Source organism: Gorilla gorilla, chromosome 9 (genome assembly GCF_029281585.2).
Source record: "Gorilla gorilla gorilla isolate KB3781 chromosome 9, NHGRI_mGorGor1-v2.1_pri, whole genome shotgun sequence".
NCBI classification, from domain to species: Eukaryota; Metazoa; Chordata; class Mammalia; order Primates; family Hominidae; genus Gorilla; species Gorilla gorilla.
Window position 1 is genome coordinate 81,329,013 of NC_073233.2, and position 12,970 is coordinate 81,341,982.

General features: G+C 40.8%; 1 protein-coding gene across 3 annotated transcripts in view; it reads right to left on the reverse strand.

The window, feature by feature from the left end:
* Positions 1–12,970, reverse strand: part of FAM168A (family with sequence similarity 168 member A) — a 200,123-nt gene that overhangs the window by 39,611 nt on the left and 147,542 nt on the right. The window lies entirely within an intron of this gene.

A 12,970-nucleotide genomic window follows, 5' to 3' on the forward strand; every position in this document is an offset into this window, starting at 1 on the left:
AAGACCAAAGACTTTAAAATAAAACAGGCTGGTCGTGGTGGCTCACTCCTGAAATCCCAACACTTTGGGAGGCTGAGGAAGGAGGATCGCTTGAGCACAAGAGTTTGAGACTTGCCTGGGCAATGTAGCGAGACCCTGGCTCTAAAAAAGTGGTGGTGTGTGCCCATAGTCCCAGCTACAAGGGAGACTGAGGTGGGAGGATCACTTGAGCCCAGGAGATGGAGGCTGCAGTGAGCCGTGACTGCACCACTGCACTCTAGCCTGGTGACAAAGTGATACCCTGTCTCAAAAGAAGAAAAAGGAAAAAAAAAAGAAAAAGAAATAGGAGAATATCAGAGTCCCAGAGAATATCAGTATGACCTTGGGATTACAAAATGTTTCTTAGATGATACCAAAAGGGAGAACCACAAAAGGGTGAAAAAATTAACTAATTAAAACATAAAGTTCTATATGTCAGAAGATGCCATAAACAAAGTTAAAAGGCAAGCACAGAGAAATAAAAGACATTTGTAACATATGTAACATTGGACTAGAGGCCAGATTAAAAAACTCATATCAATCAAGAAGAAATGAAAATAAGCCAACAGAATCTAATCAGGCAACAATTCACAAAAGAAACCGTACAGCTGACTGGGGAGAAACAGAAAGATGTTCAACCACAAAAGTAATCAGCAAAATGCACATAAAAGGAATATTATATCATTTCATACCTATCAGACGGACTTTTTTTTTTTTTTTGAGACAGAGTCTTGCTCTGTCGCCAGGCTGGGGTGCAGTGGCGTTATCTCAGTTCACCGCAACCTCCGCATCCCGGGTTCAAGCGATTCCCCTGCCTCAGCCTCCCAAGTAGCTGGGATTACAGGCACATGCCACCATGCTTGGCTAATTTTTTGTATCTTAGTAGAGATGGGGTTTCACCATGTTGGCCAAGATGGTCTTGATCTCCTGACCTTGTGATCCGCCCACCTCAGCCTCCCAAAGTGCTGGGATTACAGGCGTGAGCCACCGCACCCAGTCTAGGCAGGCAAAAAAATTTTAAAGTGTAACAATATCAGGTGTTGGATAGGACCCAAAACAATGCTCATATTTTGTTCAGGGTTTCTACATTTGTATTCAAATGGGTTATTGGTCTATCTATAGTTTTCTTGTGATGTCTTTGCCTGGTTTTGGTATCAAGGTAATGCTGGCCTCATAGAACGAGTTAGAAAGTGTTCCTTTATCTTCCATTTTTTCAAAGAGTTTGTGCAGGATTGGTGTTAATTCTTACTCAAATATTTGGTAGAACTCACCTGTGACGCCACCTGGTCCTGGGCTTTTCTTTGCGGAAAGTTTTTTGATTACTAATTCTCTCTCTGTTATAGGTCTAGTCAGATTTTCTATTTCTTCACGAGTCAGTGTTGGCAGTTTCTTTCTTTCTAGGAATTTGTCTATTTCACCTAGGTGCCTAATTTTTTAGCATACAATTGTTCACAGTCTTACCTCATATTCCTTTTTATTTCTATTAAAAGTCTGTAGTAATGTCCTCTGTATCATTCTTGATTTTAGTAATTGGAGACTTCTCTCTTTTGTTCTTCATCAGCCTAGCTAAAGCTAAAAAGGTTTGTTGATTTTGCCGGTCTTTTAAAATAACCAACTTTTGGTTTATTGATTTTCTCTGTTTTTCTCCATTTTATTTCATTGATGTCTTTATCGTGTCCTTTCCTGTACTTGATTTAGGCTTCATTTGCTCTTTTTCCCCGCAGTGTGTTAAGGTGAAAGATTCAGTTACTGAGTTGAGGTCTTTCTTCTTCTTCTTCTTCTTTTTTTTTTTTTTTTTTTTTTTTGAGACGGAGTCTCCTCTGTCGCCCAGGCTGGAGTGCAGTGGCACGATCTCGGCTCACTGCAAGCTCCACCTCCCGGATTCACGCCATTCTCCTGCCTCAGCCTCCCGAGTAGCTGAGACTACAGGCGCCCGCCACCACGCACGGCTAATTTTTTGTATTTTTTAGTAGAGATGGGGTTTCGCCGTGTTAGTCAGGATGGTCTCGATCTCCTGACCTCATGATCCGTCTGCCTCAGCCTCCAAAGTGCTGGGATTACAGGCGTGAGCCACCGCGCCCGGCCTCTTCTTTTTTAATGTAAGCACTTACAGCTATAAATTTCCCAGACATTTTGGTATGTTATGTTTCATTCATCTCAAAGTATTTTCTCATTTTCCTTGTGATTTCTTTTTTGACCCACTGGTTATTTAGGAATGTGTCATTTAATTTTCACGTAATTGTGAATTTCTCAAATTTCTTTCTGTTACTGATTTCTAATTTTGTTCCACTGCAGTCACAGAACATACTTTGGTATGAGTTCAGTCCTTTATACGTACTGAGAGTTGTTTTATGGCCTAGCACACTGTCTATCCTGAAGATTGTTCCATGTATTCTTGAGAATTATATTCTATTATTGGAGTGCCCTCTAGGTGACTGTTGGGTATACGTGGTGTACAGTGTTGTTCAAGGCTTCTATTTCTTTTCTTTCTTTTTTTTTTTTTGAGACAGGGTGAGTAAAGATGCTGACAGTAAAGGAAAGGAGAGGAAGTGACAGCTTGAGGAGACAGAAGAGTCCACAGGAATTTTCCTTTATATATACAAAGGAGATGGCTTATATATATATATATAATATATATATATATAATATACATATATATATATATATATATATGGCTTATATGGCTTATATATATATATATAAGCCAAGTCTTTTTTCCACCCTTAAAAATGGAGGAAATTAGGAGCACATATCTAAAGGCATCTTTGTTTACATTTACACTCAGGTTGCTAAAGTTCACTTTTATACTTATTTTATCATCCCGAAGCCTGTATCCTACAACCTTTCTTAGCCCTTTCCCAGTGCTATAATTAGTTGTAGGCTGGAAAGCCAAAAATCCATGCTTTTTAGAATTATGTATACATTAAATGTTAATACTTGAGCGACTGCCTTCAAAAATAAGCCAAGTGCACAAACTTTGGCCAATTTAACTAAATAAATACTTATTTGAACACTTAATGTGTGCTAAATGCTATAATGAATGCAAAAGGAAGACATAATTCTTGCCCTCCGTGAACTCACCATCTAATGAGAAAGACAAGCAAGAACATAAGTAACCCTGATATTAGGCTGCCAGGGACAAAGGCCGTCACAGAGGGAGAGATAAGCGTTGTGGGAGAAGAGGGAAGAAAGACGAAAACACTTTTAATCTGGTCTGGCTTCTGGATTGGAAAGGTTGCTGCAACTCCAAGTTAGTGACAGAAGATACCTTAAATAGAGTGTTACCTGTGCTCAGGTCATGTCCCCTTCCCTACTGTTGTGGACACTGACAGCAGGTGTCAAACTGAGACAACCTGTAGTGTTATGCAACAGTGGAGCTTCATTTATAGGCAGACCTAGGTTTAAATTCCAGCTCTTTTACTTTTTAGCTCTGTGACTTTCGGCAAATCACTTCAATTTTCAAAGCCTGGGTTTTGATATTTTAAAAAATAAGACACAATCAGTTAACTTACTTATTGGTAAATAATTTTTGAGTATCTACTCTATGTTAGCACCAGCGTCCTTTTTTCCTTCTCCTGTATCTGCATGTGGGCTGGCTTGGAAGGTGAGCAGGGCCAGGCCAGAGTAAGTTCAGAGCAAGCCCTAAACTTACTTTGTAGAGACCCATCTAAACATTCTTACTGTGAATCAAAAGAGATACTTCCTCCTCTGGCTATCCTAAAGGAGCCATCACAGTCCAGTGGGAAGAACGGGGGTTCTGAAGGCAGGCAGTGTGGATTCAAAAGTCAGCTGTACCATTTACCAGACATAATATCATAGAAAAGTCCCTTTACCTAATCCTCATGAACACAAGGATATCCTATACTGCAGGCTAGAAAATTTTAAAAGATGGCATGCAAAGCACCTAGCATAGATACTTGGCACAGAACAGTAAGTACTTCAGTAAATAATAGTCTCCCACCCATGCCCTTTTCATTAAAAGTTCCCTGTTGGAAACAATTGTGTTTGCCCATGGATTTTAAGATTGTTTGATGAAAAATCTTCCAGATCCTCAATCATGTGCCTTATCATTATCACCCTGCCTTTCCCTCAACTCTCACATGGCTCCAGCTGGTTAGGCCTATTATTGTTTGACCAAGCACAAGCTGGACAAAAGCAAGCTTCTAGTCAGCATGGCTTTTTGTAGAAACAGTAAACCAGTCATTCTCTGAATACAGGTAATTTTTTGTATACTGTTGTGTGTATGTGTATTTACAATCTTTTGTGCATTTTAAAACATTTTTGTCCCTCTTTAAAAAATTGTAAATGAGAGTGTCCCCACATTTTTGCCTTTTTATTTGTAATTTATTTCAGTCTATTATTTCTGCTTTATGCTACTAGCTAATAGTGAAAGTTCAAACAACCTAAATGTCTACCAACAGGGCATTAGGTGAAACAAATCTAAACCCAATCTAGAATTCCTTAAGTAAATTAAGGTGAGTTATAGAACAGTACATAGCATATACTCTCATTTTTGTTGAAAAACAATGTATGTATGTTCATTTTAAAAGACCTAGAAAAACAGATACACCAAAGTGTTAACAGTGATTGTCTCTGAATCAGAGGAATTATTAGTGTTCCTCTATGTTCTTCTCATGTCAGTATTCTCTATTTTTTCTAAAATGAGCATACACTGTTTTGGAAATAAGGTAAAACAACAAGAGAAGCCATAAAATGATTATATTGGCTGGCCGCGGTGGCTCACACCTGTAATCCCAACATTTTGGGAGGCCGAGGTGGGTGGATCACCTGAGGTCGGGAGTTCAAGACCAGCCTGACCAACATGGAGAAACCCCGTCTCTACTAAAAGTACAAAATTAGCTGGGCGTGGTGGTGCATCCCTGTAATCCCAGATACTTGGGAGGCTGAGGCAGGAGAATCGCTTGAACCTGGGAGGTAGAGGTTGCGGCAAGCCAAGATGGCGACATTGCACTCCAGCCTGGGCAACAAGAGTGAAACTCCATCTCAAAAAAAAAAAAAAAAAAAGATTATATTATCGGTCGGACATTAGATATTTTCAATTAATCTCTTATTGTTAGACATGTCATCTGTTCCAAATAACTGCCACTCATACTTCTGGCAGAGCCAGTACTAGAATACAAACATCCAGTAGATATATGTAAAAATGTCTCTTTTTTTTTTTTTGGTAGAGACAGGGTCTCAATATGTTACCCAGGCTGGTCTCTCCTGGCTTCAAGTGATCCTCCCTCCTCAGCATCCCAAAGTGCTGGGATTACAGGAATGAGCCTCAGGTCCAGCCTTTAAAAACTCTTATTGGGCCCTAAAAATTTAAAGGGTTGTTGTTTCTAGAGACTTTGTCAACAGGCTGGTGAGGTCCTAAAGGAAGTAGGTGGGAAATATGTGCAACATGCACACCAGGACAGGATTTTCAAATAAAGTGAAATGGAACATGTCTTAGGTCAATGATCTCTAGAAAATACTACCATTTCAACACTTTTTTGTTTAGAGCTACCATTAGGTTACTATATGACCTGGGCAAGACACTTACAGCCCTTATCAAATATTCTATCTCTGTTTCCTCATCTGCAAGATAGTAACAACAGCTACTATTAAATGAACATCTCCCATAATGTTTTACAAGTGGGAAAACTGGGGCTCTAAGAGGTTAAGTAATTTGCTCATGGTTATGTAAGTGACAGTTAAGATTGAAACCAGATCTGACAAAAGAGAATGAAGGTAGGGAAATATCTGGCTCTATTTCTATGAGTTATTTTATTTTTTCCTTTTAACATTAAGGAGGTATCAGCAGAACTTTCTTTGTACAATGCAAATGACACTGTGTACTCTGTGGGATTGAATTAGAAGGTACATTGAATTACAATTAACTCAGGCCTCATCTTAACAGCTGAGTAATTAGATCAATCTAATCTTCTGAATTTTACTGCTTGTTTTATTATGACCTATAATCAGTTGAAATTATAACAGGAAGTCTAAAAGTCTTATACAAAGGCAACATGCTGCAAAGGAAAGAACATTTCCTAACTCTCAGTAGCTGGATGATTCAAGGCAAGTTACTTAACTACTTTGCACCTCAGTTTCCAAATCTATTAATATAAAATGGGAAGACCACTGTCCCACAATTACCAAGGTATATTGTTTAGAAATGCCCAAGAACTAGAAAAAAGAGGGATTCCTCAAGGGATATGAGAAAATTACCTGAGCAACATCTAAAAGGAAAGGTCTCTGACACACACTCTGGCCTCAGTACCCCCAAGAACTCAGTGAAGGTCATGCCCATGCAACCTGTCACCTTTGCTGGAGGAAGCCTGAGGTAAGTCCAGATTCCTCCTCCTCCCTCACTCCCTAAGTCCAACATCAAGTCCTAACTTATTCATTCATATTCCACAAATATTGAATGCCTACTGAAAGCTAGACACTGTTCTCTCTAAAAATGTCTCAAACATGTCCCCACCTCTGCGTCTCAAATACAGCTCCTAGTTCAGTTCTCTTGACTGAAGTATCAACACTCTCCTAACTGGTCTTCTCCTTTTTCCCTCTCTCTCCAATCCATCCATCTCATTACATCCAGAGAGATCTTTCAAAAATGCCAACCTATCCATCATGCCTAAAAGTCTCTGGCAGCTTCCCACCACCAAGGATAAAGTTCCAAACTTCTTATCACAGCATAAAGACCAGCCAAGTCTAGCTCTTGCACATTTAGATGTCCTATTTCTTCTCTGGCCAAGCCGGGTCTGGCATTTTACACTTCAACAACAACACACAGCTGTTCTAACATTTGATTATTCTACTTTCATGTCATTGTTCAGGCTCTTTTCAATGCTCAGATAGTCCTTCTCTTGTTCACTTCACCTCCTTCTCCAAAATGTCTTCCTTGACCTTCTCCCCTTCAGACTAGATTAGGTGTTCCTTCTGGTTATTATTCCCTTAACTAGTTTTTCTTATATTCCTTATCAAATTACATTTCCAGTTTTCTCAAATATTGCTGGGCATGGTGCCTCACACCTGTAATCCCAGCACTTTGGGAGGTAGAGGCAGGAGAACTGCTTGAGCCCAAGGATTTAAGACCAATCTGGGCAACATAGCAAGACCTCATCTCTACCAAAAATTAAAAAAAAAAATAGCCAGGCACAGCAGTGCGCATCTGTATTCCCAGCTACTTGGGAAGTTGAAGTGGGAGGATCACTTGAACCCAGGAGATCGAGGCTGCAGTGAGCTATGATCATCACACCACTGCATTCCAGCCTGGGCAACAGAGTGTAAGACCCTGTCTCAAAAAAAAAAAAAAATTCACCCCCCAATTTGTTAGGTCTAGTATCAGTCAAATGATGGCCCCCTACGTTGTGGTTCTCTATGTTCTTATATGTCCCACATGGGAGTTTCTGCTTGGGCTCTCACTGCCTATTTTTTTTTTTTTTTTTTTTTTTCAGTCTTTCTCCCTCTCTAATCCCTCTCTAATCACCAAGCCTTGTGGCTGATAAGACCCCTTGGCCTGGGTCTATCCAAGATAGACCCATCAGCTAACTACCATTTCCCTGCTGATTCAACCTCCACTGCAGAAAAAGCTGCATGGACTTCAGATTCAGAGACAGACTCAAATCCTAATTTTGTCATTTCAAACTATAAATTCAGGCAAGTTACTTCCACTCACTGAGCTTTAGCTATCTCTTATATAAAACAGGATAATAATCACTTTGCAGAGTTGAGATGATAACGCTAATATAAAATCCAGTATTATTACTTATGTGTCAAGTTACTTTTTGTTTGTTTGTTTGTTTGAGACATAGTCTCGCTCTGTTGCCAGGGTGGAGTACAGTGACGTGGTCTTGGCTCACTGCAACCTCTGCCTCCTGGGTCCAACCAATTCTCCTGCGTTAGCCTCCCAAGTAGCTGGGACTACAGGTGCACGCCACCACGGCCAGCTAACTTTTGTATTTTTAGTAGAGATGGGGTTTCACCATGTTGGCCAGGATGGTCTCGATCTCTTGACCTTGTGATCCGCCCGCCTCAGCCTCCCAAAGTGCTGGGATTACAGGTGTGAGCCACCACGCCCAGCCCCATGTATCTAGTATTTATGCTAAGCGCTTCACATTAATCCCATCTAATCCTCACAACCCTTTCATGAGGTAGGTCCTACCATTACCTTTATTGTATAGATGAGAAACCAACTAGAGAAACTAATTTACTTGCCTGGGTAATTGTGATAGACAATGGGCTCACTAACCCAATGATCATTCCCAACACCCTTTGCCCTTACCAAATGCTTTCACTACTGAGGCTGGAAAAGCTAAATACTCACTTTCCCAGCTTTCCTAGCACTTAGGAATAGCCACGTGGCCCAGTTCTGACCAATGAGATGTACACAGAAGTCTGCTGGGGATATTTGGGTCTTTGCTTTCCTAGGAGAAGAACAGACTTTACTCGTGTTCCTCTATACCCCTTTTTTCCTACCTCCATCAGAGACATAATGACTAGAGCTACAGCAGCCATCTTAGAGCAGGAGGAAAAGGCCAAAGAATCATAGAGATATTGGTCTTGTACTCACTGACCTAATAAATCAATGTCACCTGCCACTGACCTTCAGACTTCTTTTTATGTAAGAAAAATATACCTCCTATTTACCTATTTATTTAAGCTCCTGTTTTGTTTTGTTTTTTTCTCTCTCTCTCTAACTCTTATCTCTATTTTTCCTTTCTTTCTCTTTTTGAGATGGGGTCTTGCTGTGGTGCCCTGGCTAGAGTGCAGTGGCATGATCATGGCTCACTGCAGCCTTGACCTCTTGGGCTCAAGCAATCCTCCTGCCTTAGCCTCCTGAGTAGCTGGGACCACAGGTGTGCACCACCTAATTTAAAATTTTTTTTTGGAGAGCCAGGGTCTCTCTATGTTGCCCAGGCTGGTCTCCAACTCCTGGGCTCAAATGATCCTCTTGCCTCAGCCTCCCAAAGTGCTGGGATTACAGGCATGAGGCACCGCACCTGGCCTAAGCTACTGTTAATCAAGTCTTCCAGTAGCATATTCTGGCATTTATAACGGATGCATAGTGAGTGATAAAACAGTGGAGCTGAGATTCAAACACTGACAATTCTTAACTACTAAGCTACATGAAAAAAAAATCTGGCACTGGATTTACTAGGGAATGGGTACTCAAATGAAGAAAATAACTATAATAATATGAATCACTCGGCCTACCTTCTTAAGGCTCCAAACTCCTCTGGAAACTCAGGATGGTTAGTAAACTAAATTACAACAGAACTGCTTAGGATCAGGTCCCCTCTTTGGACACTGTGCCCAGCCCTCTTGTCTGCATTTCAATTCAGAGCTCCCAGCTCGGGATCCACACTAAGGCGGGAAGAGGGTAGGAAGGTTTGGAGTCAGGTCTTGACTCTTTGCCCATCCCCACCTATCTTATGGTACTACGAAGATTTCAGGCCTCCTGCCATGCAGGCATAAGGCAACAGAGTTCAATGAACTCAGTATAAACTTACAAATTGTGACAGCACTTGTGGTAACAGTGAAGGCCAAAGCTTCTCCTTGGTAGACAGAGACCTTTGGAGGTAACAAGAAGTATGGTTTTGTAGCTTAAACAAGACCAAGGACTACTGATTTTTCTGCATCTTCTCCTGCTGACAGCAGTAATAGCAAAAATCTGATTTAGACACTTAAATTCAAGTACCTTCCCCACCAGCTGAGCAATTTTCAAGTAATCACACTTTCGACCTTACTCAACATGAGTCCTTTTAAAGCCAATTTTGGGGGCCAATTATTTAGTTTTCCTAAAATATGCAAGGAAAAAGAAAATTGTTGGCTATCCTGCTGGAAACTGGCTTGCATCCCTGTGTCCAGGGTTTAGGACCACCTAATCTGTCTTGAGAAGGTGCCAGCAGCCCCTCCTGTCATAGCTGACACATGTGTGACATTTGACACATAACCTGCTTCTAAAGCTGTTTTGAACTTGAAGGAATTATGACATTCATGATGGCAAGATTCCTAGACAAGCTCACAAAATTGGGAGAGAAGAGGAAGACTATGGAACATTTACTAAATGGGAGATAGGTCCATTAGAATCATCCAGAGAGCTTGTAAAAACACCGATTTTGCTGGGAACCACCTCTAGGGTTTCTGATTCTGTAAGTCTGAAGCTGAAGCCCAAGAATTAGCATTTCTAGTACGTTTGTAGGCCCAGGGGTTACATTTAGAAAATCACTGCTATAAAGTATAAATCAATTATTAGTCACAGAGACTTTGGAAACTGACAATCAGGCACCTCCAGATGCTGGAAAAGTTTCTCCATCCGTAAGAAAAGGTTCACTGTAACAGGATATTCACCTAGCTTATGGCCTTTTTTTCCTCCCAAAAACAAAATGACCCCCCTTCTCCACACCCCTCCCCCCAAATCTAAACAGCAATAGTGACAGGTTTCAACTGGTTTCTTTTTATGGACCAGACAGACCCTGAATGCTCAGAACATAGGGAAATGCCTGTGGGTTTTCACAAGGCAAAGCTGTCTCTTAAAAAAGATGCTTTGAGTTCAGAAGAGGAATTCTCCTAGAAGTTCCAGACAATATACCCTGAAAGAAAGGACAAGTCTACAGTGGAGGTTCTCTAATCTCCCAAAGTATGCATATACTACTACTAGCTGCTACTAAGAAAAAAACTCTTAGACCAGCTTTTTCCACAACATACCTGTGCTTATTACCATAGTAAAAACCAGGAATGAATAGGTGCAAGGATGGAGACGAGTGTGTGCATGTGTGATATATATTAGGGGTTGGGAAGACAAACATAAACTAGATAATTCTGAGAACCCCTTCATGGCAGCTTAGGAGCTATCTAAATGGGTTACAGGTTGAGTTGAGATACTGATTCCTTAAGCTCTTAGGCTGTCTGGGAAGAAGGTGAGGCACAAGAGCTCCTGGGCAGCTTTGTCTATCTATCCAGAGTTCCCTATAAATAACATAATTTTCTGTGTGAAAGCACTGGCTTAGAGCTAAATGTGAATTACTGTTTAGAGAAGACCCTCAGGACAAAAAGCCTATTCCAAACTCTCAGGTCAATTTGCCAGAGAGATTTATGGACCTCTGAAAAGGCTTCATTATTAGAGGTTTGATCATTCAGTCCTTTATTCACTCAACTAACCAATATTAATTGAGAGTTCCCTTTGTGTTAGGCACTTTGTGTTAGCACTGAGAACACAATGACTGCCTGCAAGAGCAATGGGTATTACTAAAGATATAAGCAATTATAAGACAGTCTACAGTCATATGCTGCATAATGACATTTCAGTCACTGACCGCATATATGAAGGTGATCCCGTAAGATTATAATACTGCATTTTTACTGTACCTTTTCTATGTTTAGATACACAAAAAACCATTGTGTTACAATTGCCTACATTATTCAGTGCAGTAACATGCTGTACAGATTTGTAGCCTAGGCTATACCACATAGCCAAGGTGTGTAAGTAGGCTGTACCATCTACGTCTGTGTAAGTACACTCCATTATATTTGCACAACAACAAAATTGCCTAATTGTTGCATTTCTCAAAACGTATCCCCCTTGTTAAATAGTCCATGAGTGTAAGTTAACTATGTAGCTTAGTGGTTAAGAGCATGAAACATCCGAACTTAGGCTTGATTCTGGCTTCTCTACTTCCTGGCTCTGTGACAGAAACAAGTCCTTTCATCTTTCTTGATTTGTGTCTACACCTATTAAAACTTGGATAATACAGATTAAGTAAGAGAAACCTTGCAGCACAGCTGCCAGCACTGCCACCACCTTGAGTCAGGAGAACCAAGCCCAGGCTGGGGTGTTGGAAGTCTGGGGATTCCAGCCTCAGTCACTATGGACAGTTTTTTCTTCATCTGTAGCTCTCTGGCCACACCCACTCCTTTACATTCAAGGTAGAGGAAGAAGATAATATGAAGCATGTGCTGGCATTAATTATGCTCTGCTTCACCAATGGAGCTAACAATGAGTGTAATGTGGTAGAAGGTGTAACCTGGAACTATGACCACCAGGAGATTACAGTCCCTCTGGCAAACCTCAAGTTGTCCTGTCAACCCAAGTTACAATACGCAATGATGTTTCTGAGGAAGAGGAGGAAGCTGAGTTGTGCCCTGTCCTTCCTGCCAAAAAGCAGTGGGGATAAGCCCTAACCCTCACTGTTTAGCTAGCTGCCTGCTACATGTGCCATATACCATCTTCATGGACAAGACTGAAGAATTCTGAATGTCTCTTCTCTGATGAAAAGGAGAGTCTGGGGTGAGGGGGTGAGTGGGAGGCACTTGGGCCAGTGCTAGAAGAGAAGGAGGCCTGTTCTCCATAGGGCCCTGGTGTTCTGGTCCTATACCATGTCTACGGCTTACCTTTTCTCTAGGGGTGGGAAGCACTCTGAACTTCTATCCTGACCCTATCTCTTCATCTACCTATGAAGATTGGAGGTCAGTATCCAAAGCTCAGGACTACACATTTTTAACCAGTTTACATTTTTGGATGAAAGTTGAAATAAAATGGTGTGGAATGTTTTGCAAAAAAAAAAAAAAAAAAAGATTAAGTAAAATAATGACATAATTCTCAAACTGGGTACAGGAACTCCTATGGTTACTCAACACTATGCTGCAGGGTACAAAAAAAAAGTACTGAATAAACAGGCGCACCTTCCTGGGGTGTTAATTTTACCAGACGGTAAATAATTTGAAGTGTTTGTTTTATAGAAAACAAGTATGACTACATAATGGTGCCTTAAGGCAAAATCCTTATGAATTCTGAAGATAAGACATAGACTTCAAATAAATTTTAACCTTGGAGTGGCTGATGTGGGCTATTCACTCCCGCATCAATCCAGAGATGAATTCATTCTCCTCTGATAGCAGGTACACTTTGGTAGAAAAGTTTCCAAAACACGGTGTATGGCCCATAAGGGCCCTCAGCAAA